At 39.7% G+C, this 27183-nt stretch overlaps 1 protein-coding gene across 2 annotated transcripts in view; it reads right to left on the bottom strand.

Annotated features, from left to right (window-relative positions):
* Positions 1-27179, bottom strand: part of SLC25A40 (solute carrier family 25 member 40) — an 82697-nt gene extending 55518 nt beyond the window's left edge. The window contains exon 1 of one of the 2 annotated variants that reach the window (XM_061413721.1): positions 26927-27179. The gene's annotated coding sequence lies outside the window, so the exon portion shown is untranslated. The remainder of the gene's footprint in view (positions 1-26926) is intronic. The other variant, XM_061413719.1, reaches the window with a different exon arrangement.
* Positions 27180-27183: the final 4 nt, after the last annotated feature.

Raw genomic sequence — 27183 nt, 5'->3', positions numbered from 1 at the left:
TGCATACAGATTTCTCAAGAGGCAGGTCAGGTGGTCTGGTATTCCTATCTCTTTCAGAATTTTCCACAGTTTATTGTGATCCACACAGTCAAAGGATTTGGCATAGTCAATAAAGCAGAAATAGATTTTTTTCTGGAACTCTCTTGCTTTTTCGATGATCCAGCGAATATTGGCAATTTGATCTCAGCCTTTTCTAAAACCAGCTTGAACATCTGGAAGTTCACAGTTCACATACTGTTGAAGCCTAGCTTGGAGAATTTTGAGCATTACTTTACTAGCGTGTGAGATGAGTGCAATTGTGTGGTAGTTTGAGCATTCTTTAGCATTGCCTTTCTTAGGGACTGGAATGAAAACCAACCTTTTCCAGTCCTGTGGCCACTGCTGAGTCTTCCAAATTTGCTGGCATATTGAGTGCAGCACTTTCCCAGCATCATCTTTTAGGATGTGAAATAGCTTAACTACTCAGCCAATTAAAAAGAACAAAATAATGTCATTTGCAGCAATATAGAGGGACCTAGAGACTGACACACAGAGTGAAGTAATTAAGTAATTAATTAAGTAATTAAGTCACACAGAGAAGCAGAAACATAGTATGACATCCCTTATATGTGGACTCTAAAAAGAAATGATATAGATAGAAATGAACTTACAAAACAGAAGAAGATTCACAGATTTAGAGATAGAACTGACGGTTACCAGGAGAGGAAGGATGTGCACGAGGGACAGTTGGGGAGTTTGGATGGACACGTACACACTGTATTTAAACAGGTAACCGACGAGCAACTACTGCATAACACATGAACTCTGCCCAGTGTTATGTGGCAGCCTGGATGGGAGCAGGGTTGGGAGATAATGGATATATGTATCTTTATGGCTAAGCCCCTTTGCTGTTTACCTGAAACTATCACAACATTGTTAATGGGCTGTGTGTGTTAATTGTTAATCAGTTGCTCAGTCATGTCCAACTCTTTGCAACCCCATGGACTGTAGCTCGCCAGACTCCTTCTGTCCACTGAATTTTCTAGGCAAGAATACTGGAGCGGGTTGCCATTTCCCACTCCATGTGATCTTCCAAATCTGGGCATCAACTCACGTCTCCTGAGTCTCCTGCATTAGCAGGCAGATTCTTTACAATCGTGCCACCTGGTAAGCCCCATTAATTGGCTATACCCCAATACAAAACTAAAAGTTAAAAAAAAAGAAAACTACAATGAGGTATCACCTCACACCAGTCAGAATGGCCATCATCAAAAAAAACCCTACAGACAATAAATGCTGGGGAGTGTGGAGAAATGGGAACCCTCTTGTATTGCTGGTGGGAAGGTAAATTGATACAGCCACTATGAAGAACAGTATGGAGGCATCTTAAAAAACCAAAAATAAAACTATCATATGACCCAATAATCCCATTACTGGGCAAATCACAATGGAAAAAGACACATGTACCCCAGAGTTCATTATAGCACTACTTACCAGGACATGGAAGCAACCTAAATGTCCATCAACAGGTGAATGGATAAAGAAGATATGGTACATATAAACAATGGAATATTTATTACTCAGCCATAAAAAGGAATAATATTGGGCCATTTGTAAACACGTGGATGGTTCTGGAGCCTGTCATACAGAGTGAAGTGGGAAAGAGAAAAATAAATGTCATATATATGTGGAAGCTAGAACAACAGTACAGATGAACTCTTTTGTAGGGCAGGAATAAGTCATACAGAACAGACATATGGACACAAAGGGGCACTGGGAGGGTGGGATGAATTAGATTAGGATGGCATATATACGGTATCATCAGTATAACAGATACCTAGTGGGAACCTGCTATGGAGCACAGGGAACTCAGCTTGGTGCTCTGTGACGACCTAGATGGGTGGGATGGGAGGAGTGATGGGAGAGAAGTCCAAGAGAAAGGAGATACATGTATACACACAGTTGATTCACTTAGTTGTACAGGAGAAGCTAATGCAATATTGCAAAGCAATTATACTCCAATAAAAAAACAATACAACAAAACATTGCCGAGGGGAAAAAAACTACAGGTCTTTATAATTCCAAAAGATACATGCACCCCTATGTTCAGAGCAGCACTATTTATAATAGTGAAAACATGGAAACACCATGTCTACTGGAAAATGAATGGATAAAGATGTGGTACACATATACTATGGGATATCTGTTGTTGTTTTTAGTCTCTAAGTTCTGTCTGACTCTTTGCAACCCCATGGACTGTTGCCCACCAGGCTCCTCTGTCTATGGGATTTCCAGGCAAGAATACTGGAGTGGGTTGCCATTTCCTTCTCCAGGAGATCTTCCCAACCCAGAGATCGAACCCATGACTCCTGCACTGGCAGGCAGATTCTTTACTGCTGAGCCACCAGGGAAGGCCACAATGGAATACTACTCAGCCATAAAAAGGAACGAAATTTGGGTTATTTGTACTGGGTCATTTCCAGAGATGTAGATGGACCTAGAGTCTGTAAACACAGTGAAGTAAGCCAGAAAGAGGAAAACAAGTATCATATATTAACACATGTATGTGGGATCTGGGGCTTCCCAGGTGCCACTAGTGGTGAAGAACTCACGTGCCAATGCGGGACACATAACAGATGTGGGTTAGATTCCTGGGTCGGGGAAGACCACCGGGAGGAGGGCATAGCAATCCACTCCAGTATTTTTGACTGCAGTATCCCATGGATAGAGGAACAATCCATAGGGTCACAGAGTCAGACATGACTGAAGCAACTTAGCATGCATGCACATGTGGAATCTAAAAAAGAATGATACAGATGAACCTATTTGCAGGGCAGGAATAGAGATGAAGACATGAGAACAGACATGAGCACATGGGAGAAGGGGAGGATGGGACAACTGGGAGATCAGGCCTGACATATAAATACTGCTGCTACTGCTAAATCACTTCAGTCATGTCCGACTCTGTGCGACCCCATAGACGGCAGCCCACCAGGCTCCGCCGTCCCTGGGATTCTCCTACCATGTATAAAACAGATAGCTAGTGGGAACCTGCTGAATGGCACAGAAAACTCAGCTTGGTGCTCCGTGATCACCTAGATGGGTAAAACGGGAGCTGGAAGGCAGGGCCAGGAGGGAGGGGATGTATGTGTACACACAGCTGATTCACGTCATTGTACAGAGATGCTAACACAACATTGTATGTCAATTACACTCCAATAATAATAAAATAAAACACTTCAAAAAGAAAAATACAAGTTTTTATAATTCAAAAGGATACATGCACCCTTATGTTCGCAACAGCACTACTCACAATAGTCAAAACATGGAAGCAACCTAAATGTCCATCATCAGATGAATGGATAAAGATGATGTGGTACACATATACAATGGAATACTCCTCAGCCATAAAAAAGAAAGAAAGAATGCCATTTGCAATAACATGGATGGACCCAGAGATGACCATTACTAAGTGAAGTAAGTCAGAAAAACAAAGGCAAGTAGCACATGATGTAACTTACATGTGCAATCTAAAATACGGCACTAATGGACCTATCCAGAAAACAGAAATGAACTCAGAGACGCAGAGAACAGACGTGTGGTTGCCAAGGTGGGGCAAGTACTGGGAATCTGGGATTAACAGACGTACACTATATATACAGGACACATGAACAGCAGGGTCCTACTATATAGCACAGGAGTTATATTCAACATCCTGCCATAAAACATAATGGAAAAGAATATTTTAAAGCATTTCTATATGTACATAAGAGAATCACTTTCCTTTAGAGCAGAGATTGGCAAAACACTGTAAATCAACTATATTTCAATTTAAAAAATAAAATTAAAACAAAATTAAAGGTCTTAATAGAAAAAAATACCACTTTATGGACTGAAATAATAAATGCTATATCAAATCTTCCAAATTGGTTCTAAATTTACAGGAATCCTAACAAAAATTCTCAATTTTTAAAAAATTGTGGATTTGATAAAATACTTCCCAAAACCTATATCGAAGTAAAATGGCAAGAGTTGCCATAAATTGTGAAATGCATCTAAAGCAGTGCTTACAAAGAAATTTATGACATTATATGCTTCTATTAAAAAAAAAATCTAAAAAACAAGGATCTAAGCACTTGCTTTAAGAAACCAGAAAAAGAAGCGCAAATTAGAACCAAAAAAGGCAGAAACAATTCAACCAAAAACAGAAATGAATCATTCACAAGAGGTTCAACAGCATATATGATAGAACAGACAAAAGAATCAGCAAACCTGAAGATCAATTGAGATCACTCAATCTGAGGAACAAAGAGAAAAATAATGAAGAAAAATAAACAGAGTCTAAGAGACCTACGTGACTTTATCAAGCACACTAACCTACACATGATGAGAGTCCCAGAAGACAGAAAGGAACAAAAAGAACAGAAGCCAAAAGCCTCCAAACTTTGATTAACAGAAGGGTGGGAGGGGAGGCGATGGAGGAAGAAGAGAAGGAGAAAAAGAAACTACACATTCCAGAGTCTCAACAAACTCCTGGTAGGATAAGCTCAAGGAGAGCCACACTAAAAACACTGTAATTAAACTGCCAAAAGCCAACCACAAAGAGAATCCTGAAAACAGGGAGAGGAGCAATTCATTACATTAAAAGGATCTTCAGTGATTACAAGCTGATTTCACATCTAAAACCTGGAGGCCAGAAGGCAGTATACATTCCCAGATAAACAAAATCTCATAGATTTTGTCTCTAGTGATCTTGTCCTACAAGAAATACTAGGGGGCATACTGTTCAGGTTAAAATGAAACACAGCACTACATAGTAACTAGAATTCATATGATGAAGCAAAAGCACTGGCAAAAGTAACAACATAGATAAATATAAAAGACAAAGGGTCTTCCAGCTCAAGATGGCAGAGTAGAAGGATGTGTGCTTATCTCCTCCGGCAAGAGCCCCAAAATTTCAATTACCTGTTGAACAACAATCGACAGGAGGATATTGGAGAACCCACCAAAAAGATACCCCACGTCCAAAGACAAAGAAGAAGCTGCAGCAAGACAGTAGGAGGGACGCAATCACAATAAAATCAAATCCCAAACCTGCCAGGTGGGTGACCCACAGACTGGAGAACAATAACACCAAAGAAGTTCTCCCACTATTATGAAGGGTCTGAATCCCAGCCTGGGGATCCAACAAAGGGACTGAGAATCCCCAGGGAACCTGGCCTTGAGTGCCAGCGGGATTTGATCACAGGCCTTCCAGAGGACTGAGGGAACCAGAGACTCCAGTCTTGGAGGGCACAAACAAAATTTTGTGTGCATCAAGACACAGAGAAGAGGAGCAGTGACACCACAGGAGACTCAACCAAAACCACCTGCTAGTGTTGGAGGGGCTCCTGTGGAGGCGTGGCTTGGCAGGGCTTCACCACAGGGGCAAGGTCACTAGAAGGTCCCCCTTAGCACACACCCTCTTGGAGTTCACCATTAATCCTACCATAGAGCTCGCAGACCCCCTGGTGGGTCACCTCAGGCCAAAGAGCTACCAGGGAGGGCGTACAACCATCAGCAGATAACTGGATTAAAGCTTTACTGAGACTCTGCCCCTAGAGCAATTCCCAGTTCTCCCCATCACCAGTCCCTCCCATCAAGAAGCTTACAAGCCTCTTAGCTTCATCCATCAGAGGGCAGACAAAAGAAGAACTTAGAACCAGAGTCTCAAGGTGGCTAAAACAAAAACCATACTACAGAAAGTTAATCACAAAGAAAAAGCAGAAAGTTATGTCCCAGATGAAGAGACAAGATAAAATCCCAGAAAAACAACTAAATAAAGTGGAGATAGGCAACCTATTCTTTAGAAAAAGAATTCAGAATGATAGTGAAGATGATCCAGGATCTTGGAAATAGAATGGAGGCAAAGAATGAAAATATACAAGAAATGTTTACCAAAGACCTACAAGAACTAAAGAACAAACAAACAGAAATAAATAATACACTGCTGCTACTGCTAAGTCGCTTCAGTGGTGTCCGACCCATAGACGGCAGCTCACCAGGCTTCCCCATCCCTGGGATTCTCCAGGCAAGAACACTGGAGTGGGTTGCCATTTCCTTCTCCAATTCTTTGAAAAGCAGTTCCAGGTAAATACACTAGAAGGAATCAACAGCAGAATAACTGAGGCAGAAGAACGGATAAATGACCTGAAGGACAGAATGGTAGAAATCACTGCCGCAGAACAGAATATAGAAAAAAGAATGAAAAGAAATGAAAAGAGCCTAAGAGACCTCTCGGACAACATTAAATGCACCAACATTAGCATTGCAGGGGTCCCAGAAGAAGAGAGAAAGGACCTGAGAAAATATTTGAAGAGATAATAGCTGAAAACTTCGCAAACATGGGAAAGGAAATAGTCAACCAAGTCCAGGAAGCACAGAGAGTCCCAGGCAGGATAAACCCAAGGAGGAGCACACTGAGACACACAGTAATCAAACTGACAAAAATTAAATACAGATAAAATATTAAAAGCAACAAGAGAAAAGTGACAAATAACATACAAAGAAACTCCCATCAGGCTATCAGCTGATTTCTCAACAGAAACTCTACAAGCCAGAAGGGAATGGCATAATATATTTAAAGTGATGAAAGGGAAGGACCTACAACCAAGAATACTCTACCCAGCAAGACTCTCCTTCAGATTTGATGGAGAAATCAAAAGCTTTCCAGACAAGCAAAAGTTACGAGAATTTAGCACACCAAACCAGCTTTACAACAAATGCTAAAGGAACTTCTCTACACAGGAAACACAAGAGAAGAAAAAGACATACAGAAAATAAACCCCCCCAAATTAAGAAAATGTAATCAGGTCATACATACTGATAATTACCTTAAATGTAAGAGGATTAATAAATGCACCAACCAAAAGTCACAGACTGGGTGGATGAAAACATGTGCATGTATGCACTTCCACTTGTCCTATCACTCGGCTTGACCCCCACAAACTGTATGCAATTCTTTTATATTAAGTTAATCATGTTCTCATGATGGTTTGCAATTACAATTATCTTTTTTTGGTCTGGCTATTGATCGTGAAAACTGATAAACATCTTTTACTATTGTGATTATGTAACTATTACTCACTTAATTGTATCATCATTGGTTAACAGAAGAGTAGAACTCTATATCACCAAAACTAGGATCTAATAGAAAAACTTGTAATCCCTTTTTAAAATCCAAGAATTTTCTTGAAATTTTTTGAAAAATACAAATGTATTTGTATACAAATACCTGAGTATTGCCTTTTTTCCTCCAGAGTTCCAGATATGTTTCTAATGAGCAGTCATGCTTAAAAACAACTGAACTATATGATGATCTTTTACTTTTATCTAGTTTGTTTCCCTTTTTCTATTTCATATTCAGTGCCCTCATTTCATTTAGTTTATGTTCTCCAATTTCTCCATCTCTTCTTACATACGTACATACATACATATATATATATATGCATAATATATATATTTTAGAAAACCTATGAACTTCTGCCTAACTAAAATAATTATGACATTTTGATTCTACCTGTTTGACTTAGTATAAATAAAATGCTAGATTTCTAATTAAAAAATAGATATGAAACAAGCAACAAAGGTTTACTGCATAGCACAGGGAACTAGAGTCAATATCTTGTAATAACTTATGATGGAAAATAATTTCAAAAATAATATATGTGTATTTGTATAACTGAATCACCTTCTGTGCATCTGAAACATTGTAGGTCAATATACTTCAATAAAATATTTTTTTTTAAAAGACAACTGGATAAAGCAATAAAATAAATCTCTGATAATGAGCATACAATATATAAAGATGTAACTTGCATGACAGCAACAACACACACGAAGGCGTTAGGGGGTAGAGCCGTATTACTACTGAAATTAAAAAGACACTCAACTGATTGTTATAAATTAAAATACTAATTACAATTCCCCAGGCAACCATTAAGAAAATAATATAATAGATGAAACAGAGACAAGGAACTGTGTATGAGAAAATATCTATTTAAAATGAAAGAGGCAGTTATGAAGGAAGACTATAACAACAAATGTAAGACATACAGAAAACAAATAGCAAAATGACAGATACAAATCTTCAGTATTCTTGCCTTGAGAACCCCATGAACAGAATGAAAAGGCAAAACATAGGGCACTGAAAGAGGAACTCCCCAGGTGGGCAGGTGCCAAATATGCTACTGGAGACCAGTGGAGAAATAACCCCAGAAAGAATGAAGAGACAGAGCCGAAGCAAAAACAACACCCAGTTGTGGGTGGGACTGGTGATAGAAGCAAGGTTTCATGCTGTAAAGAGCAATACTGCATAGGAACCTGGAATGTTAGGTCCATCAATCGAGGCAAACTGGAAGTGGTCAAACAGGAGATGACAACAGTGAAGATCAACATTCCAGGAATCAGCGAACTAAAATTTAGGACTGGAATGGGTGAATTTAACTCAGATGACCATTATATCTACTACTGTGGGCAGGAATTCCTTAGAAGACACGAAGTAGCCATCACAGTCAACAAAAGAGTCCGAAATGCAGTACTTGGATGCAATCCTAAAAACAACAGAATGATCTCTGTTCATTTCCAAGGTAAACCATTCAATATCACAGTAATCCAAGTCTATGCCCCAACCAGTAACACTGAAGAAGCTGAAGTTGAACAGTTCTATGAAGACCTACAGGACCTTCTAGAACTAACACCCAAAAAAGATGTCCTTTTCATTATAGGGGACTGGAATGCAAAAGTAGGAAGTCAAGAAACACCTGGAGTAACAGGCAAATTTGGCCTTGGAGTACAGAATGAAGCTGGGCAAAGACTAATAGAATTTTGCCAAAAGAATGCACTGGTCATAGCAAATACCCTCTTCCAACAACACAAGAGAAGACTCTACACATGGACATCACCAGATGGTCAACACTGAAATCAGACTGATTATATTCTTTGCAGCCAAAGATGGAGAAGCTCTATACAGTCAGCAAAAAAAAGACCGGGAGCTAACTGCGGCTCAGATCATAAACTCCTTATTGCCAAATTCAGACTGAAATTGAGAAATTGGAGAAAACCACTAGACCATTCAAGTATGACCTAAATCAAATCCCTTATGAGTATACAGTAGAAGTGGAAATAGATTTAAGGGACTAGATCTGATAGACAGAGTACCTGATGAACTATGGACTGAGGTTCGTGACACTGTACAGGAGACAGGGATCAAGACCATCCCCAAGAAAAAGAAATGCAAAAAAGCAAAATGGCTGTCTGAGGAGGCTGTACAAATAGCTGTGAAAAGAAGGGAAGGAAAAAGCAAAGGAGAAAAGGAAAGATATAAACATCTGAATGCAGAGTTCCAAAGAATAGCAAAGAGAGATGAGAAAGCCTTCCCCAGCAATCAATGCAAAGAAGTAGAGGAAAACAACAGAATGGGAAAGACTAGACATCTCTTCAAGAAAATTAGAGATACCAAGGGAATATTTCATGCAAAGATGGGCTCGATAAAGGACAGAAATGGTAGGGACATAACAGAAGCAGAAGATGTTAAGAAGAGGTGGCAAGAATACATAGAAGAACTGTACAAAAAAGATCTTCACAACCCAGATAATCAGGATGGTGTGATCACTTACCTAGAGCCAGACATCCTGGAATGTGAAGTCAACTGGGCCTTAGAAAGCATCACTACGAACAAAGCTAGTGGAGGTGATGGAATTCCAGTTGAGCTATTTCAAATCCTGAAAGATGATGCTGTGAAAGTGCTGCATTCAATATGCCAGCAAATGTGGAAAACTCAGCAGTGGCCACAGGACTGGAAATGGTAAGTTTTCATTCCAATCCCAAAGTCATGCAATGCCAAAGAATGCTCAAACTACTGCACAAGTGCACTCTCACACGCTAGTAAAGTGATGCTTAAAATTCTCCAAGCCAGGCTTCAGCAATACATGAACCGTGAACTTCCAGATGTTCACGCTGGTTTTAGAAAAGGCAGAGGAACCAGAGATCAAATTGCCAACATCCGCTGGATCATGGAAAAAGCAAAGAGTTCCAGAAAAACATTTATTTCTTCTTTATTGACTATGCCAAAGCCTTTGACTGTGTGGATCACAATAAACTGTGGAAAATTCTGAAAGAGATGGGAATACCAGACCACCTGACCTGCCTCTTGAGAAACCCATAGGCAGGTCAGGAAGCAACACTTAGAACTGGACATGGAACAACAGACTGGTTCCAAATAGGAAAAGGAGTACGTCAAGGCTGTATATTGTTACCCTGCTTATTTAACTTATATGCAGAGTACATCATGAGAAACGCTGGACAAGCTGGAATCAAGACTGCTGGGAGAAATATCAATAACCTCAGATATGCAGATGACACCACCCTTATGGCAGAAAGTGAAGAGGAACTAAAGAGCCTCTTGACAAAAGTGAAAGAGGAGAGTGAAAAAGTTGGCTTAAAGCTCAACACACAGAAAACTAAGATGATGGCATCTGGTCCCAACACTTCGTGGAAAATAGATGAGGAAACAGTAGAAAGAGGGGCTGACTTTATTTTTCTGGGCTCCAAAATCACTGCAGATGGTGACTGCAGCCATGAAATTAAAAGACACTTACTCCTTGGAAGGAAAGTTATGAACAACCTAGACAGCATATTAAAAAGAAGAGACATTACTTTGCCAACAAAGGTCTGCCTAGTCAAGGCTATGGTTTTTCCAGTAGTCATGTATGGATGTGTGAGTTGGACTATAAAGAAAGCTGAGCGCCGAAGAACTGATCCTTTTGAACTGTGGTGTTGGAGAAGACTCTTGAGAGTCCCTTGGACTGCAAGGAGATCCAAGCGGTCCATCCTAAAGGAGATCAGTCCTGGGTGTTCATTGGAAGGACTGATGATGAAGCTGAAACCCCAATCCTCTGGCCACCTGATGAGAAGAGCTGACTCATTTGAAAAGACCCTGATGCCAGGAAAGATTGAGGGCAGGAGGAGAATGGGAAAACAGAGGATGAGATGGTTGGATGGCATCAGTGACTCAATGGACATGGGTTTGGGTGGACTCCTGGAGTTTGTGATGGACAGGGAGGCCTGGCATGCTGCGGTTCATGGGGTCGCAAAGGGTCAGACATGACTGAGTCACTGAACTGAACTGAAATGTAAAACAGATTAAATAATTCAAGAAAAGGGCAAAGACTGGCAGAATTTTAAAAAAAAAGATCAAACTATATCCTAGCTATAAGAGACCTATTTTAGATTCAAACACAAAAATAAACTGATAATAAAATAATAAAACATAAGTATAGGCAACATAAACATAAATGTCTGCATTGTGTGTGATGTGTGAAGTCGCTCAGTTGTGTCCGACTCTTTGCGACCCCGTGGACTGTAGCCCGCCAGGCTCCTCTCTCCATGGGATTCTCCAAGCAAGAATATGGAGTGGATTGCCATTTCCTTCTCCAGGTGATCTTCCCAACCCAGGGATTGAACCCGGATCTCCTGCATTGCAGGCAGGCGCTTTATCCTCTGAGCCACCAGGGAAGCCCAAAGTCTGCATTAATGGATCTTTAATTAGTAATTCCTCTTTTTCTTCCCTCTAATGACTTAAAATACAATTATACAAAACAACAACTATGTTAATCACTGTCATGCATAACATTGTTATTTACAATACACAATATCATTAATGTTGCATATTTACTTATATACAATATATGCTTTACTATGTATAAACATCATATATTTATACTTATGTTACATATTTGTAATTGACACATTTAAGTGCACATTATATGTGCTTATATATATCACATACATAATATATAACAGTAACGATATGTCATTTACAAGGGGGTTGGAGGAATGGAGTTATATAGGAGAAAAGTTTTTACATACCATTAAAACCAAATTGGTATTAATCTGAAATACACTTAAAAATTAAATGTGAATTGCAATCCTCAAGAAATAAACTAAAAACATAACTAAAATATATACAGAAAAAATGAGAATACAATCAAAACATTACACCTGAACATCCAAAACAAAAGAAGGTGGTAAATGAATTGAGAAACGAAAAAGTATGACATACAGAAAAAAAGAGCAAAGTGGCAATGTAAGCCTTCTATTTTGAATAATTTCATTAAAGACAAATGAATTAAATTCTCTAAGAGACTGGAAGAGTCAATATAAAAAGTGATTTAACTACATGCTGTCTACAAGAAATTCATTTTAGAACCAAATACATTTGTAAATGGATTGAGAATGAAAATGTAAAAATTTATTCCATGAAAACTGTAACCAAAGGAGAGCCAGAGTGCCAATATAATACCAGACAAAAACTTTAAAACAAAAATAGTTACAACATCAAAGTAGAATGATATAAAGGTCAATGTACCACGATTTTAAAAAACTATAAACATATATACAACAGAGCCCCAAATTATATGAAGCAAAAAGTGACAGAAGACAACAACAGTTGGAAGCTTCAATATTTCATTTTCAATGATAAACAGAACTAGACAAAAGATTAACAAGGAACTAGAAAATTAACTACTACAAACCAGCTAGACCTAACAGACATACACAGAATACTCCACCAAACGAGAGCAAAATACATTCTTCAAGTGAACATGGAATATTCTCCATGACAGATATGTTACAATACAAAATAAGGTTCCATTAAGTTTAAGAAGACTAAAAATTATATAAAGCATCTTCTCTGATCACAGGAGGAAAAAAATAGAAATCAATAACAATAGGAAATTTGGAAATTTAAAGCTGTTGAATGAAACAATACACTCTTAATTAACCAACAGGTCAAAGAATCCATTACAAGGTAAATTACAAAATACCTTGAGAGAAATTAAAATGAAAACACATCGTACCAACACTTAAGGAATGCAACAAATGCAGTACTAAGAGTGCTAAGAGGAGGGAAATTTATAGTTGTAAAGGTCTACATTAAAAAAACAAAAGATCTCAAATCTTTATTCAAACCTGAACTTCTCCTTTACGGAACCCAAGAAAAAAGTTAACTAAACCCAAAACAAGAAGAGGAAAGGAATATTACAGATTAGAATGTAAATAGAGTAGAAAAACTACAGAGAAAAATCAATGAAACCAAAAATTGCTTCTTTAAAAAAGAAAAAGTGAAATGTTAGTCACTCAATCATGTCTGACTCTTTGCGATCCCATGGACTGTAGTCCACCAGGGTCCTCTGTCCATGAGACTTTTCAGGCAAGAATACTGAAGTGGGTTGCCATTCCCTTCTCCAGGGGATCTTCCTGACCCAGGAATTGAACCCAGGTCTCCCACACTGCAGGCAGATTCTTTACTGTCTGAGCCACCATGGAAGACCTCTTTAAAAAAGATCACCAAAATTAACTTTTGGCTAAACTGACCAAGAAAAATAAGAAGACTCGAATTGGTAAAATCAGGCATGAAAGTAGAGATATTACCAGAAGCTTTACAGGAATAAAAATTATTACAGGAAATGAACAAGTAGAGTTGGACCATAAAGAAGGCTGAGCGCCAAAGAATTGACGCTTTGAAATTATGGTGCTGGAGAAGACTCTTCAGAGTCCGGGGCACAGCAAGGAGATCAAACCACTCAATTCTAAGGGAAATCAACCCTGAATATTCACTAGAGAGGGACTGATGCTGAAGCTGAAGCTCCAATACTCTGGCCACCCGATGCAAAGAGCTGATTCAATGGAAAAGACCCTGATGCTGGGAAAGACTGAGGGCAGGAGAAGCGGGTAACAGAGAATGAGAAATGGTTGGATGGCATCATCAACTCAAAAGACACGAGTCTGAGCAAACTTCGGGCGCTAGTGAAGGACACAGAAGCCTGATGTGCTGTAATTCATGAAGTTGCAAAGAGTCAAACATGACTTAGCAACTGAACAAAAATCTGTCAACAAATTACTTGAAATAAACAAATTCCTAGAAACACACCAAGTACCAAAAGTTACTGAAGAAAGGTAACACTTTCTAATTCAGTCTATAAAACAAATATTACTCTAACATCAAAGCCAGAAAAAGATATCACTTGAAAACTACATACTAATATTTCATATATATATATATATAAAACAGGAGGGAAGGAGGCAGGACATAACCTTAAAGAAGGACATATCGATGATATGACATAAACAGGTCAGAACCAAGATGGCAGAAGATTCCACTTTCAGTAGACCTTGAACCTTATCACACACTCATCATAATACATTAACATGCTAAATGATATACTTATGGGCACCATGACAGTTCCCAGGAAAACCATAAAAGGATAAAAAGTGGGCAGTGGTCCAATTCCTAGAAATCTCCAAATTCCTAGAATTCTCCCCCCATTCCCTGAAACAGTTGGAATAATCCTCCCACTTATTAGCCTATGAAGTTACTCAGCCCATTAAAAATTAATGCCCCCATGTATTTTTGGCCACTCTCACCTTTTGACATGGGATCTCATTCTGTCTACAGAATGTGTATCTCTAAATAAATCCTACTTCGTAACTATTGCTTTGTCACTCATTGAAGTCTTTGTGTGGACCACAACAAACTGTGGAAAATTCTTCAAGAGATGGGAATACCAGACAACCTGACCTGCCTCTTGTGAAATCTGTATGCAGGTCAGAAAACAACAGTTAGAACTGGACATGGAACAACAGACTGGTTCCAAATAGTGAAAGGAGTACACCAAGGCTCTATACTGTCACCCTGCTTATTTAACGTATATGCAGAGTACATCATGAGAAACACTGGGCTGGAAGAAGGACAAGCTGGAATCAAGATTGCCTGAAGAAATATCAATAACCTCAGATATGCAGATGTCACCACCCTTTTGGCAGAAAGCAAAGAATTAAAGAGCCTCTTGACAAAAGTGAAAGAGGAGAGTGAAAAAGTTGGCTTAAAAGTCAGCATTCAGAAAACTAAGATCATGGCATCTGATCCCATCACTTCATGGCAAATAGATGGGGAAACAATGGAAAAAGTGACAGACTTTATCTTTTTGGGCTCCAAAATCACTGCAGATGGTGACTGCAGCCATGAAATTAGAAGACGCTTGCTCCTTGGAAGAAAAGTTACGACCAACAAATAGCATATTAAAAAGCAGAGACTTTACTTTGCCAACAAAGGTCCATCTAGTCAAAGCTATGGTTTTTCCAGTAGTTATGAATGGATGTTATGAATGGATGTAAGAGATGGACTAAAAGAAAGCTGAGTGCCAAAGAATTGATGTTTTTGAACTGTGGTGTTGGAGAAGACTCTTGAGAGTCCCTTGGACTGCAAGGAGATCAAACCAGTCCATCCTAAAGGAGATCAGTCCTGAATATTCATTGGAAGGACTGATGCTGAAGCTGAAATTCCAATACTTTGACCACCAGATGCGAAGAACTAACTCATTTGAAAAGACCCTGATGCTGGGAAAGATTGAGGGCAGGAGGAGAAGGTGACGACAGAGGATGAGATGGTTGGATGGAATCATTGACCTGATGGACATGAGCTTGAGTAAACTCCGGGAGTTGGTGATGGACAGGGAGGCCTGGCATGCTGCAGTCCACGGGGTTGCAAAGAGTTGGACATGACTGAGCAACTGAACTGAACTGAACTGAAGTCTTTCTGCGACAAAATATAAAGAACCTGAGCTTCATTAAGTCCTGAGACCAGGTGCGCAATCTCAATAAAAAGACTTGGGTTCAAGTCCCAGTCTGTGGGCTCAAGTCCTAAACTGAGTTTGGCTGAGTAACAGTCTCAGCCCATGGGTTTAAGTCTCATCTGAGTTGTGCAAGTTTCATATAGATGCAAAAGTTCCCCACAAAATGCTAGTAAACTGAATCTAGCCCTATATTAAAATAATTTACAACATGATCAAGTTGGATTTATCTCAAACATGCAAAAGTGGTTCAACTTATGAAAATCAATCAACAGAATTCACCATATTAATTAGATCAACAGAACCACATGATGAACTCAGTTAATACAATAAAAACTGAGGAACTTCATCATCATGATAAAAGGCATCTAAGAAAAACTCACATATAACATCAGACTTAATGGAAGAAAACGGAAAACATTCCCCCTAACATCAGGAAAATGACAAAAATGCTGCTTTACTGCATAATTATGCAAGTTCTAGCAAGGGCAATTAAGCAATAAAAACAGATAGAGGCATGCAGATTTGAAAGAACAAAGTAAAACAATCTCTATTCACAGATGACATGATTTTATATCTTGAAAATTCTAAAGAATACACCAAAAAAGAACTACCAGAGCTAATAAATTTAGCAAACAAGATCAATATATAATAATTAGTTGAGATTCTATATAGCAATTGACAACCTGAAAATAAAATTAACAAAACAATCTCTGTTACAAAAGTACCCAAGTATAACTTTACAGTTGGTCTTCTCACCTCCTACATCTGAGGTTCCATAAATTCAAACCACCACAGACCATGCAGTGGTCTTGTTTAGTCGTCAAGTCACGTCTGACTCTGCAACTCCATGAAGTGTAAGCCACCAGGCACCTCTATGGAGTGGGTTGCCGTTTCCTTCTCCAGGGGATCTTCCTGACTCAGGGACTGAACCTGCGTTTCCTGCACTGGCAGGCGGATTCTTTACTGCTGAGCTACCAGGGAAGTCCACATAGTGCTGTTGAAAAGTATTTAATGGAAAGTAAAGACCAAAAATGTATAAGTAATGAAAATTACAGAACACTGCAGAATGAACTCAAGAAGACCTAAACAAACTGGAACCATCCAGTGTTCATGGACAGAAACCACAATACTGTTAAGATTGCAAATCTATACAAATTCAATACCATCACTCTCAAAACTCCAACTGCTCTTTTTGTAGAAATGAACAAGCTTATTCTAAAACTCATACGAAATTTCAAGACATCTTGAATAACTAAAACAATCCTGAAAAAGAAAAACAAAAATTTAGAGGACTTGAGACTTCCCAGTTTCAAAACTTACTAAAAGGCTACAGTAATCAAAACTGTGGAACTAGCTAGCTTAAGGATAAACATAAGAATCATGGAATAGAATTCATAGTCCTAAAACCACCCCATACATCTATGGTCAACAGGCTTTCTTGAGAAGAAAGATACCAACATGTATCCATGTTGGTACAAATGGATTCCACATACCAAAGAATGAAGTTTGACCCTTTCTTTGTTCATGTTATACACACAAATTGACTTAAAATGGGTCAAAGACCTAAAGTGTAAGTGAAAGTGTAGTTGCCCAGTCGTGTCCGACTCTTTGCGACCCCATGGACTGTAGCCTACCAGGCTCCTCTGTCCACGGGATTTTCCAGGCAAGAGTACTGGAGTGGGGTGCCATTTCCTGCTCCAGGAGATCTTCCCGACCCAGGGACTGAACCTAGGTCTCCCCCATTGTAGGCAGACGCTTTTACTGTATGAGCCAGCAGGGAAGTCAAAGACCTAAACTAAAACTATAAAACTCTTAGAAGATAAGATGAAGTAAAGCTAAGCTAAGTGACCTTGGATCTGGCAACAGGTTGCTAAAGATAACACCTAAAGTACGAAAAACAAAAACACAAAGGGCAAATAAAATTGAATTTTATCAAAATTTAAAACTGTTGTGTATCAAAGGACACTATCCAAAAAGTAAAAAAGACAAGCCACATGATTGGAGAAAATATCTGCAAATCTATCTGATAAGAGTCTAGAATAGAAAATCTTTAAGAACACTTACAATCCAACAACAAAAAGAGAAAAGCCCAATTAAAAAATGGGCAAGGTACCTGACCACTTACTCAAAGAAGATACACTAACAGCCAAGTAACATATGAAAGATGCTCAATATCACAAACCATTCAGTTCAGTTCAGTCACTCAGTTGTGTCCGACTCTTTGCAACCCCATAAATCGCAGCACGCTAGGCCTCCCTGTCCATCACCAGTCCCGGCGTTCACCCAAACTCATGTCCATCAAGTCAGTGACGCCATCCAGCCATCTCATCCTCTGTCATCCCCTTCTCCTCCTGCCCCCAATCCCTCCCAGCATCAGAGTCTTTTCCAGTGAGTCAACTCTTTGCATGAAGTGGCCAAAGGACTGGAGTTTCAGCTTTAGCATCAGTCCTTCCAATGAACACCCAGGACTGATCTCCTTTAGAATGGACTGGTTGGATCTCCTTGCAGTCCAAAGGACTCTCAAGAGTCTTCTCCAACATCACACTTCAAAAGCATCAATTCTTCGGCGCTCAGCTTTCTTCACAGTCCAACTCTCACATCCATACACGGAAAAACGATAGCATTGACTAGACGGACCTTTGTTGGCAAAGTAATGTCTCTGCTTTTCAATATGCTATCCAGGTTGGTCTTTCCTTCCAAGGAGTAAGCATCTTTTAATTTCATGGCTGCAATCACCATCTGCAGTGATTTTGGAACTCAAAAAAATAAAGTCTGCCACTGTTTCCCCATCTATTTCCCATCAAGTGATGGGACCAGATGCCATGGTCTTAGTTTTCTGAATGTTAAGCTTTAAGCCAACTTTTTCACTCTCCTCTTTCACTTTCATTGCTGCTGCTGCTGCTGCTAAGTCGCTTCAGTCATGTCCAACTCTGTGCGACCCCATAGATGGCAGCCCACCAGCCTCCCCCGTCCCTGGGATTCTCCAGGCAAGAACACTGGAGTCGGTTGCTATTTCCTTCTCCAATGCATTAAAGTGAAAAGTGAAAATGAAGTCGCTCAGTCATCCCCGACTCTTAGCGACACCAAGGACTGCAGCCTACCAGGCTCCTCCGTCCATGGGATTTTCCAGGCAAGAGTACTGGAGTTGGGTGCCATTCACTTTCATTAGGGAAATGCAAATCAAAACCACAATCAGACACCACTTCACTCCCAGTGGGAAGCCTATTAACTTAATCTTAAAAAAAAAGGAAAATAACAAGTGCAGACGAGCATGTGGAGAAATAGGCAAACTTCTATAATACACTGTTTATAGTAATGTACAATGATGCAGCCCCTGTGGAAAAGTTTGGAGCTTCCTGAAAATGTTAAACATTATTAGATGACCCTGCAATTCTCAGTTAGTTCATTTCAGCTGCTCTGTTGTGTCCGACTCTTTGGGACTCCATGGACTGCAGCACACCAGGCCTCCCTGTCCATCACCAACTCCCGGAGCTTACTCAAACTCACGTCCATCGAGTCAGTAACGCCATCCAACCATCTCATTCTCTGTTGTCCCCTTCTCCACCTTCAGTCTTTCCCAGCATCAGGGTCTTTTCAAATAAGTCAGCTTTTCCCATCAGGTGGCTGAAGTATTGGAGTTTCCGCTTCAACATCAGTCCTCCCAATGAACACCCAGAAATGATCTCGTTTAGAATGGACTGGTTGGATCTCCTTGCAGTCCAAGGGATTCTCAAGAGTCTTCTCCAACACCACACTTCAAAAGTATCAGTTCTTTGGCGCTCAGCTTTCTTTATAGTCCAACTCTCACATCCATACATGACTACTGGAAAAACCATAGCCTTGACTAGATGGACCTTTGTTGGCAAAGTAATGTCTCTGCTTTTTAATACTCTCTCTAGGTTGGTCATAGCTTTTTTAAAGCAAGCATATTTAAATTTCATGGCTGCAATCACCATCTGCAGTGATTCTGGAGCCCAAAAAGATAAAGTCGGTCACTTTTTCCATTGTTTCCCCATCTATTTGCCATGAAGTAATGGGACCGGATGTCATGATCTTAGTTTTCTGAGTGTTGAGTTTTAAGCCAACTTTTTCACTCTCCTCTTTCACTTTCAACAAGAAGCTCTTTAGCTCTTCTTCGCTTTCTGTCATAAGGGTAGTAACATCTGCATATCTGAGGTTATTGATATTTCTCCCAGCAATCTTGATTTCAGCTTATGATTCATCCAGCCTGGCATGTCACATGATGTACTCTGCATATAAGTTAAATAAGCAGGATGACAATATACAGCCTTTCCCGATTTGGAACCAGTCTATTGTTCCATGTCCAAATCTAACTGTTGCTTCTTGACCTGCATACAGATTTCTCAGGAGGCAGTTCAGGTGGTCTGGTATTCCCATCTCTTGAAGAATTTTCCACAGTTTGTTGTGATCCACACAGTCAAAGGCTTTTGCATAGTCAATAAAGCAGAAATAGATGTTTTGCTGGAACTCTCTTGCTTTTTCGATAATCCAACAAATGTTGGCAATTTGATCTCTGTTTCCTCTGCCTTTTCTAAATTCAGCTTGAACATCTGGAAGTTCTCCGTTCACATACTGTTGAAGCCTGCCTTGGAGAATTTTGAGCATTACTTTACCAGCGTGTGAGATGAGTGCAATTGTGCAGTAGTTTGAGCATTCTTTGGCATTGCCTTTCTTTGGGATTGGAATGAAAACTGACCTTTTCCAGTCCTGTGGCCACTGCTGAGTTTTCCAAATTTGCTGGCATATTGAGTACAGCACTTTCACAGCATCATCTTTCAGGATTTGAAACAGTTGAGTGTTCAGGCTTTGTTTGTAGTGATGCTTCCTAAGGGCCACTTGACTTTGCATTCCAGGATGTCTGGCTCTAGGTGAGTGATCACACCGTGGTGGTATATTAACAAGCAAACTGAAAAAACAGAGTCAAACAAAAACTTGGACACAAATGTTCAGAGAGTTATTATTCACAACAACCAAAGAATAAACAACTCAAATGTTTAAACAAAACAAATGGATGAATGGATAAACAAAATGTGGTCTATCCCTACCAGGGAATTTTCTTTTATTCAGTTACTAAAAAAAGACAGAAGTACTAACACATGGATGAACCCTGAAAATATTATGCCAGAAGAAAGAAGCCAGGACAAAAAACACCTGTTTTATGATTCCATTTACATGAAATGTCCATAATGGGCAAATCCATAGAAACAGAGAGCAGATTAGTAGGTGCCACGGGGTGAGGGATAGGAAGGTGGGATCAGGAATGCCTGTTTAATTTCTTTCTACCGTCCTGCATATATTCTAGTGGTGATGGTTGCACAACCCCATGAATACACTGAAAGTCACTTCAAAATAATTTAAATGAATTTCATGTTACAGAATTTCATCTCAAGTGTTTAAAAAATGACATGAGATACTAGTTTGCACCCAGTGAGTGAGGAGGATGTTTAACAACTAGAACTCGCATACATTGCTGGAGGGAATGGTTATTAAAAACGTCTGTAGTTTCTCCCATGGAGCAACTAAGCCTGCACACCAAAATTACTGACTCCAAGCAGCAACTAGAGAGCCTGTGTGCTCCAGAGTCCATGTTCTACAACAAGATTAGCCTGCACCCCACAATGAAGATCTAGTACAGCCAAAAAAATTCTATAGTCAACTCCAAGAAAAAAAAAAAAAAGTCCACAACTACATACAAATGTTCATAGCAGCATTATCATAAAAGACCAAAATTAGAAATAACTCAAATATCCATCTACAGATGATGGATAAACTGTGGCATATTCTCACAACAGCTCAACAATAAAAAGGAATGGAACTACTGATAGATACATGCAGCAACATGGATGAATCATAAACAATGTTATGTTATGCAAAATATCTGAGATACAAAGCATATAAATTATAGGATTTCATTTATATGAATCTGGAATATAGGGAAATTTATTTATGATATTAGAAATCACAAGAGTGGTTACCTTTCAAATATCTTTTGCTATTGATTCCTAACATAATTCCACAGTGATAAAAGAACAGACTCTGTAAGATTTCAATACTCTTTAGATCATGAAATTTTTGCACCTTGTTTTATAAAGTCCTTGGATATGTCTCAGTGTCTCCTAGTTTATAATCTATGGGAACTTGAATAGAATTTGTATCCTGTTGTGTGAAATTTGTATAAATCTTAATTATGTTGAATTGGTTCATGACGCTTTTCAGGTCTACTATATCCTTCTACTTTTCTGTATATTCATTCTGTTAATTTTTGAGAGTTTGATATTGAAACTCCAACTAAAAATCTCAATTTATCTACTTAAAAAATAACTGCAATATATAATGCAACTGTATGTAACTTTGTTCTGTATTTTCCAAGTCTCCTGTAAATGTGTTATCATACTTTCATAATTTAAAAAATAAAAAGAAAGAAAGAAAGAAGAGTGGTTTCAATGGCAGGAGAAAGGAGACTGGAACAAGGAGTGAAATAACCTTCTGAGGTGACAGACATGTTCTTTATTTTGATGGGGGAGGTGGTAATCATATGGATATATATATTTGTTAGAATTCATCAATCTGTATGCTTAAAATGGGTGCATTGTATTGTATGTGTATTATAAAAAGGTATTAGAAATTTTATAAATCTACATGACGCGATTTCTATGGGAGTCTTAAAGTAAACCAATCTCACTGCTGCTGCTGAGTCGCTTCAGTCATGTCCGACTCTGTGCGACCCCATAGACGGCAGCCCACCAGCCTCCCCCGTCCCTGGGATTCTCCAGGCAAGAACACTGGAGTGGGTTGCCATTTCCTTCTCCAATGCATGAAGTGAAAAGTGAAAGTGAAGTCACTCAGTCGTGCCCAACTCTCTGCGACCCCATGGACTTCAGCCCACCAGGCTCTTCAGTCCGTGGGATTTTCCAGGCAAAAGTACTGGAGTGGAGTGCCACTGCTTTCTCCATCACCATGCTTACCTCAGCATAAAACAGAAAAGCAAGCCTGTGAGCTAGTCTAGAACACCTGTAAAGTCATCATACATGGGCCTAAAACAACACTATAAACATAGAAATGAGCAAGAAAAGAAAATCAAGGCAAACTAGTATAAAAACAAGGAATTGGGGTAAAGAGAATGAAGTAAGGAAAATGGAGGGACACAGCAGACACCCAGTCAGTAAGCAGTATTTATGACTATTTAAGAAGGGGCACTACTAAGCACAGTCAATGGCACACAGTAGAAGTACAATAACTATTATATAATGAGTGAACATATGGTAAAAATTACAAAATGGAAGCGATTTCAATCTGGGAATTCATTTGCTGAGGGAGAGACTTGCCCTAAGTCAATGTCCTCACTCTCAGCAACTTCCTTTCACTTTTCTTTGCATGAGTTTCCCAATCTACGAAATGGGAGTAAAAGCCCCATTTCCAAGGTGTGGATAAAGTTGAGATAACCCGCAAAAAGGATTCAAAGCTCACACAAATGCAACCACCTGAGCACCCACCGCTGGCTTGTTTCATAAACAATCTCGGATTTATTAAGCAGAAGAAATTTTCAAAAATCCCCCACAACCTGCTCATCTTCCCCACTAAGTAAAACTAACCATTTCAATACTCGGGGAGTCATTCTTGCTCTTCCTCCTCATCCAACCTATCATCCAGCCCTAACCATTCTAACCCTCAAATATCATTCGCTGTACTGTCATCACCCTAGTCTAAGCTGCAAATCACCTCTCACATAAATTACTAACCTTGCTCCAGCACACGAGCTTTTGCAATTCCTGAAATGTGTTATGCTCCCTCTTGACAAACTCCTATTCACCCTTTGGGTTTCATTCTAGTTTTCACTCGCAGGTGCTCAGTCAGCGCAGAAGAAAACGGTGTACTAGGAAGGTAGACTGTTTTATAATCACAGCCCAAAACGGATTCCATAATGTCCTAAAGGACTTTACTATCTAGTTCAGAATGTAACACAACCTCTGAACCGACTCATTATCCTTCACAGCTCCTACAGGTGCCACAACAGCCTCTAGATTATATTGTCCCAGGGTGATCCACTCTCAAATTTCATTTTTGACCCTTTACTTAGGTTGTGTTCAAGGACTTGACATGCTGAATTTTCCTCGGTTTCACAGTCAACTAAGACATGGACTTTAGTGCCACAGCCACTACTCAACTCTATTCTTTCATATGCTTAGCTTGCAAAACTACGAACTTAACCTCAGAAGAACCTTAGGTCCTCCAATTCACCAGGGTAGTGAGACTCTCAAATAATAAATACAGCAACAGAACACATTTCAGCAGACAATATATCAATAGTTGGCAAATAAATCAAACTGGGCTACTACTGAAGGCCCGAAGGAGAAAAAGGTTAATTCTAAGTCAGGCTTACTATGAAAAGGCAAGAGGAACGATTATCAGCCAGGTAGAGAGGCTTAAGGAAAAGAAATAAAGGATAGTGGTATTACAGAAGAATGAATAAATCCCTTTACCTAGATTCAAGAATTAAAAAATTTATATTTGTATATATATGAGGTGGTCTGGAAAAGCAAAGGTGTCATTTGATAATTACAAAAAGTTGTGGGTTAGACAGAACACATATTATTTTCATTTACAGATGAGGAAATTACAGTATGGCAAGGTTAATATTTACCTAAGGTCATAAAACTACCTAGGAACAGAGTCAGTACTGAATGAAACTCATTTTCTCTTGATTCACTGCCAAATGTTCATTTAATTAGACCATGATTCTGCTCATATTCTCCAGCTTTGCTTAACAGAACTCTTTAATCAACTTTCCACAAGGAATGCTGCCTCCATGTATCTCTTCTTGCATTCATAACTTTCACCTGAAGCACATCTCAAGAAATACTTTAACATAAACCTTATTCTTTTACCAATAACCCCGATTATATACATGATGGTAAAGAGGTGTCTATGTTTACAGGCCATAGATATATGACTACATCCTTCTTCCACTGGCTACCAAAAGATCTGAGCTCCACTAATAATTTTTTAAAATTGTCTTTGGGTTACAGATCAGAAAATTTCTAACACTGTGCAGCAAAACAAACTTTCTGCTTATTCACAGCTTGACACTATCACCTGCAGTGCAGTCGAGGGTGTGTCTCAAAGCCTTGGGTGCTACTGTGTTACTGTCCTTCCTCATTATAGCAAATAAGAAAGGTACCTCAGCTTTCACTGCAACATAAAATGGCCTTCCTATTTTTGTGTTCTTCAACAGAAACATATTTAAATCTTTTCCATATCCCCTAAGAGCTTCCCAGATGGCTCAGATAGTAAAAAATCTGTCTACAATGCAGGAGACCTGGGTTCAGTCAGTGAGCTAGAAGATCCCCTGGAGGAAGTAATGGCAACCCAATCCAGTATTCTTGCCTGGAGAATTCCATGAATAGAGGTACAGTCCAGGGGGTCACAAAGAGTTGGACATGACTGAGCGACTAAAACTTTGACTTTCATATCCCCAAACCTTCCAAAGACCCTATCTTCCCTTCCTATCACTATAATTTCCTATACTGACACATTTTTTGCAAAATGTATACTCAATCCACCACCACTTCAAGCCCATCATTTTCATCTAGTACTGTATTTACCTTAGCCATCTCCTGAGATTCTCACTAATGCACCAAGGACATCTTAGACACCAGAATCAAAGGCCCATTTTTCAAGACTTAACTTTTCAGAACCCGAGAAGTTGGAGAGGCTGATATAGAGTTCACCAGGATGACAGCACTTACTTAGCTCTTACTCTGTGCCAGGCACGGTACTAATTAGGCTTTCAAAAACGTTCCAATTAATTTTCACATCTGAGAAGTGTTTTTTACTCCCTTTTCAGATATTAAAATTTAGGATCAAAATTACCCAAAAACCATATAGTCAGTGAAGCCTGCACGATGCCAATGTTCATAATTTTGTGACATTTGAAGATTAATTCCAAGTTTTCTTCCTAACTCTGTGGCCTTTTCTCCAACTCTTTCACTATTTCATCATCCTCTGCTCATCACTACTTCTCTTATTTCACATGCTCTCCTGGGCAATTTCCATTTCCTCCCATAACTTTAACTGCATTCTGTATCAGTGTTTCTCAATCTTTTAAAACTTTTTATAAACATAAAAACCTCACGCTCTTCCTGTAGCTTCTTTTTTGAAAACAGATTTTTCCCAAATAGAAATTATAATGTTGCATGTTTGTCCAAACTATACCTCCTTCAGCCTTTAAAGCTCTGACAACCTCATAGGCATCACCCATGACTGAGAATCAGTGCTTGGGCTGTCAGTCTCTCAAACTATCTTCCCTCTATTCGACACGCCCACCATTCTCTCCCAGACATCTCCCCTGAACTACAACAAATGTTACCAACGATCTAATAAAAATAGATCCTTTAGTATCTCCCCAGACCCTTCAAACTAAGGCCATTCACAGCAAAACTCTTATTTCCCTTAGCAAAGCTGAACCATCTCTTTGTGTCCTCCATTTTGGCTAAAGGTACTTACAATATCCCCTTTTCTACGCTTTTTAAGGTACCTATTTGTGGAACAGCGGTACTGGCACTAACTTCCCTGAGCTTTTTCATAACAAGTTAAAAATCAACCACCAAACAATGAGTGATTATCATGGCCAGGTGGTAAGGAATGCATAGTACAAGATTTAACTCTTTTACTCCTTAAGAAGTTTACAGGCAGAAACATACCAAAATCCTTTTGTGTGTGTGTGAAGTGTTTTCTCACAAGACGAAATTAACTTAGTTTTCAAAGCATCTCAATGGAATCCTTACTACAAATCCCATTTTAAGAGATGTAAAAAACTGAGATTCAAAAGGAGTAAGTAATTTAACCAAATTTTTACAAACGGATCTGTCCAGACCCAAAAACCTAGACTTGAGATTTCAAATCTCCTTTCCAGGTACTGTTGAAATAAACTCAGTAAAACGAAATCAGATGTAGGTACAAGAGGTCAATAGAGTAGCGCACGTAAATAACAAAAAGCACAAGGCGCCCAGGACGCGCTCTAGGCCGGGGGCTTCCTGGCCCAGCCCTCGCTTCGACGCCCCCCGCCGCTCTGTCCCGTGAAATCTCTCTGCGGCCTGCCTCCAGATGGCCCGATGACCGCGGGAAAACCGCACTCGGGGCGCGGAGAACAGAGCCTGCAGCAGCCAACCCGCCCCGCCCCAATCTGAGTCCGGGCTCGGCCGCAACCGCTGCGTCCCCCGCAGCCGGAACAGTCGACCCGCGGGGAACAAGCGTACCTGGTGGAGGGAGCAACTGGAGGACCGGCGGTCCGAGCAACCTTAGAAAGCCGGAATGACCCCGGTGGAGAGCTGGGCCGGCCGGCGGCGCTAACTGCATTCACTCTGTTCGGTCAACTCGGAACCACAAGGACTCTTCAGGGTAGCGAAGGGACGCGGGGTGGCGACCACCGAGCGCGGACCTGAAGCCGGGAAGGCATCGCATAGGAGGAGCCGGCGGGGCACAGAGACACCACCCTTGGGGGCGGGGCGCAGGC

Source organism: Bos javanicus, chromosome 4 (assembly GCF_032452875.1).
Source record: "Bos javanicus breed banteng chromosome 4, ARS-OSU_banteng_1.0, whole genome shotgun sequence".
Classification (NCBI taxonomy): domain Eukaryota; kingdom Metazoa; phylum Chordata; class Mammalia; order Artiodactyla; family Bovidae; genus Bos; species Bos javanicus.
The sequence above is the reverse complement of the archived record's forward strand: the minus strand, read 5'-3'. Positions and strand labels throughout refer to the sequence as shown.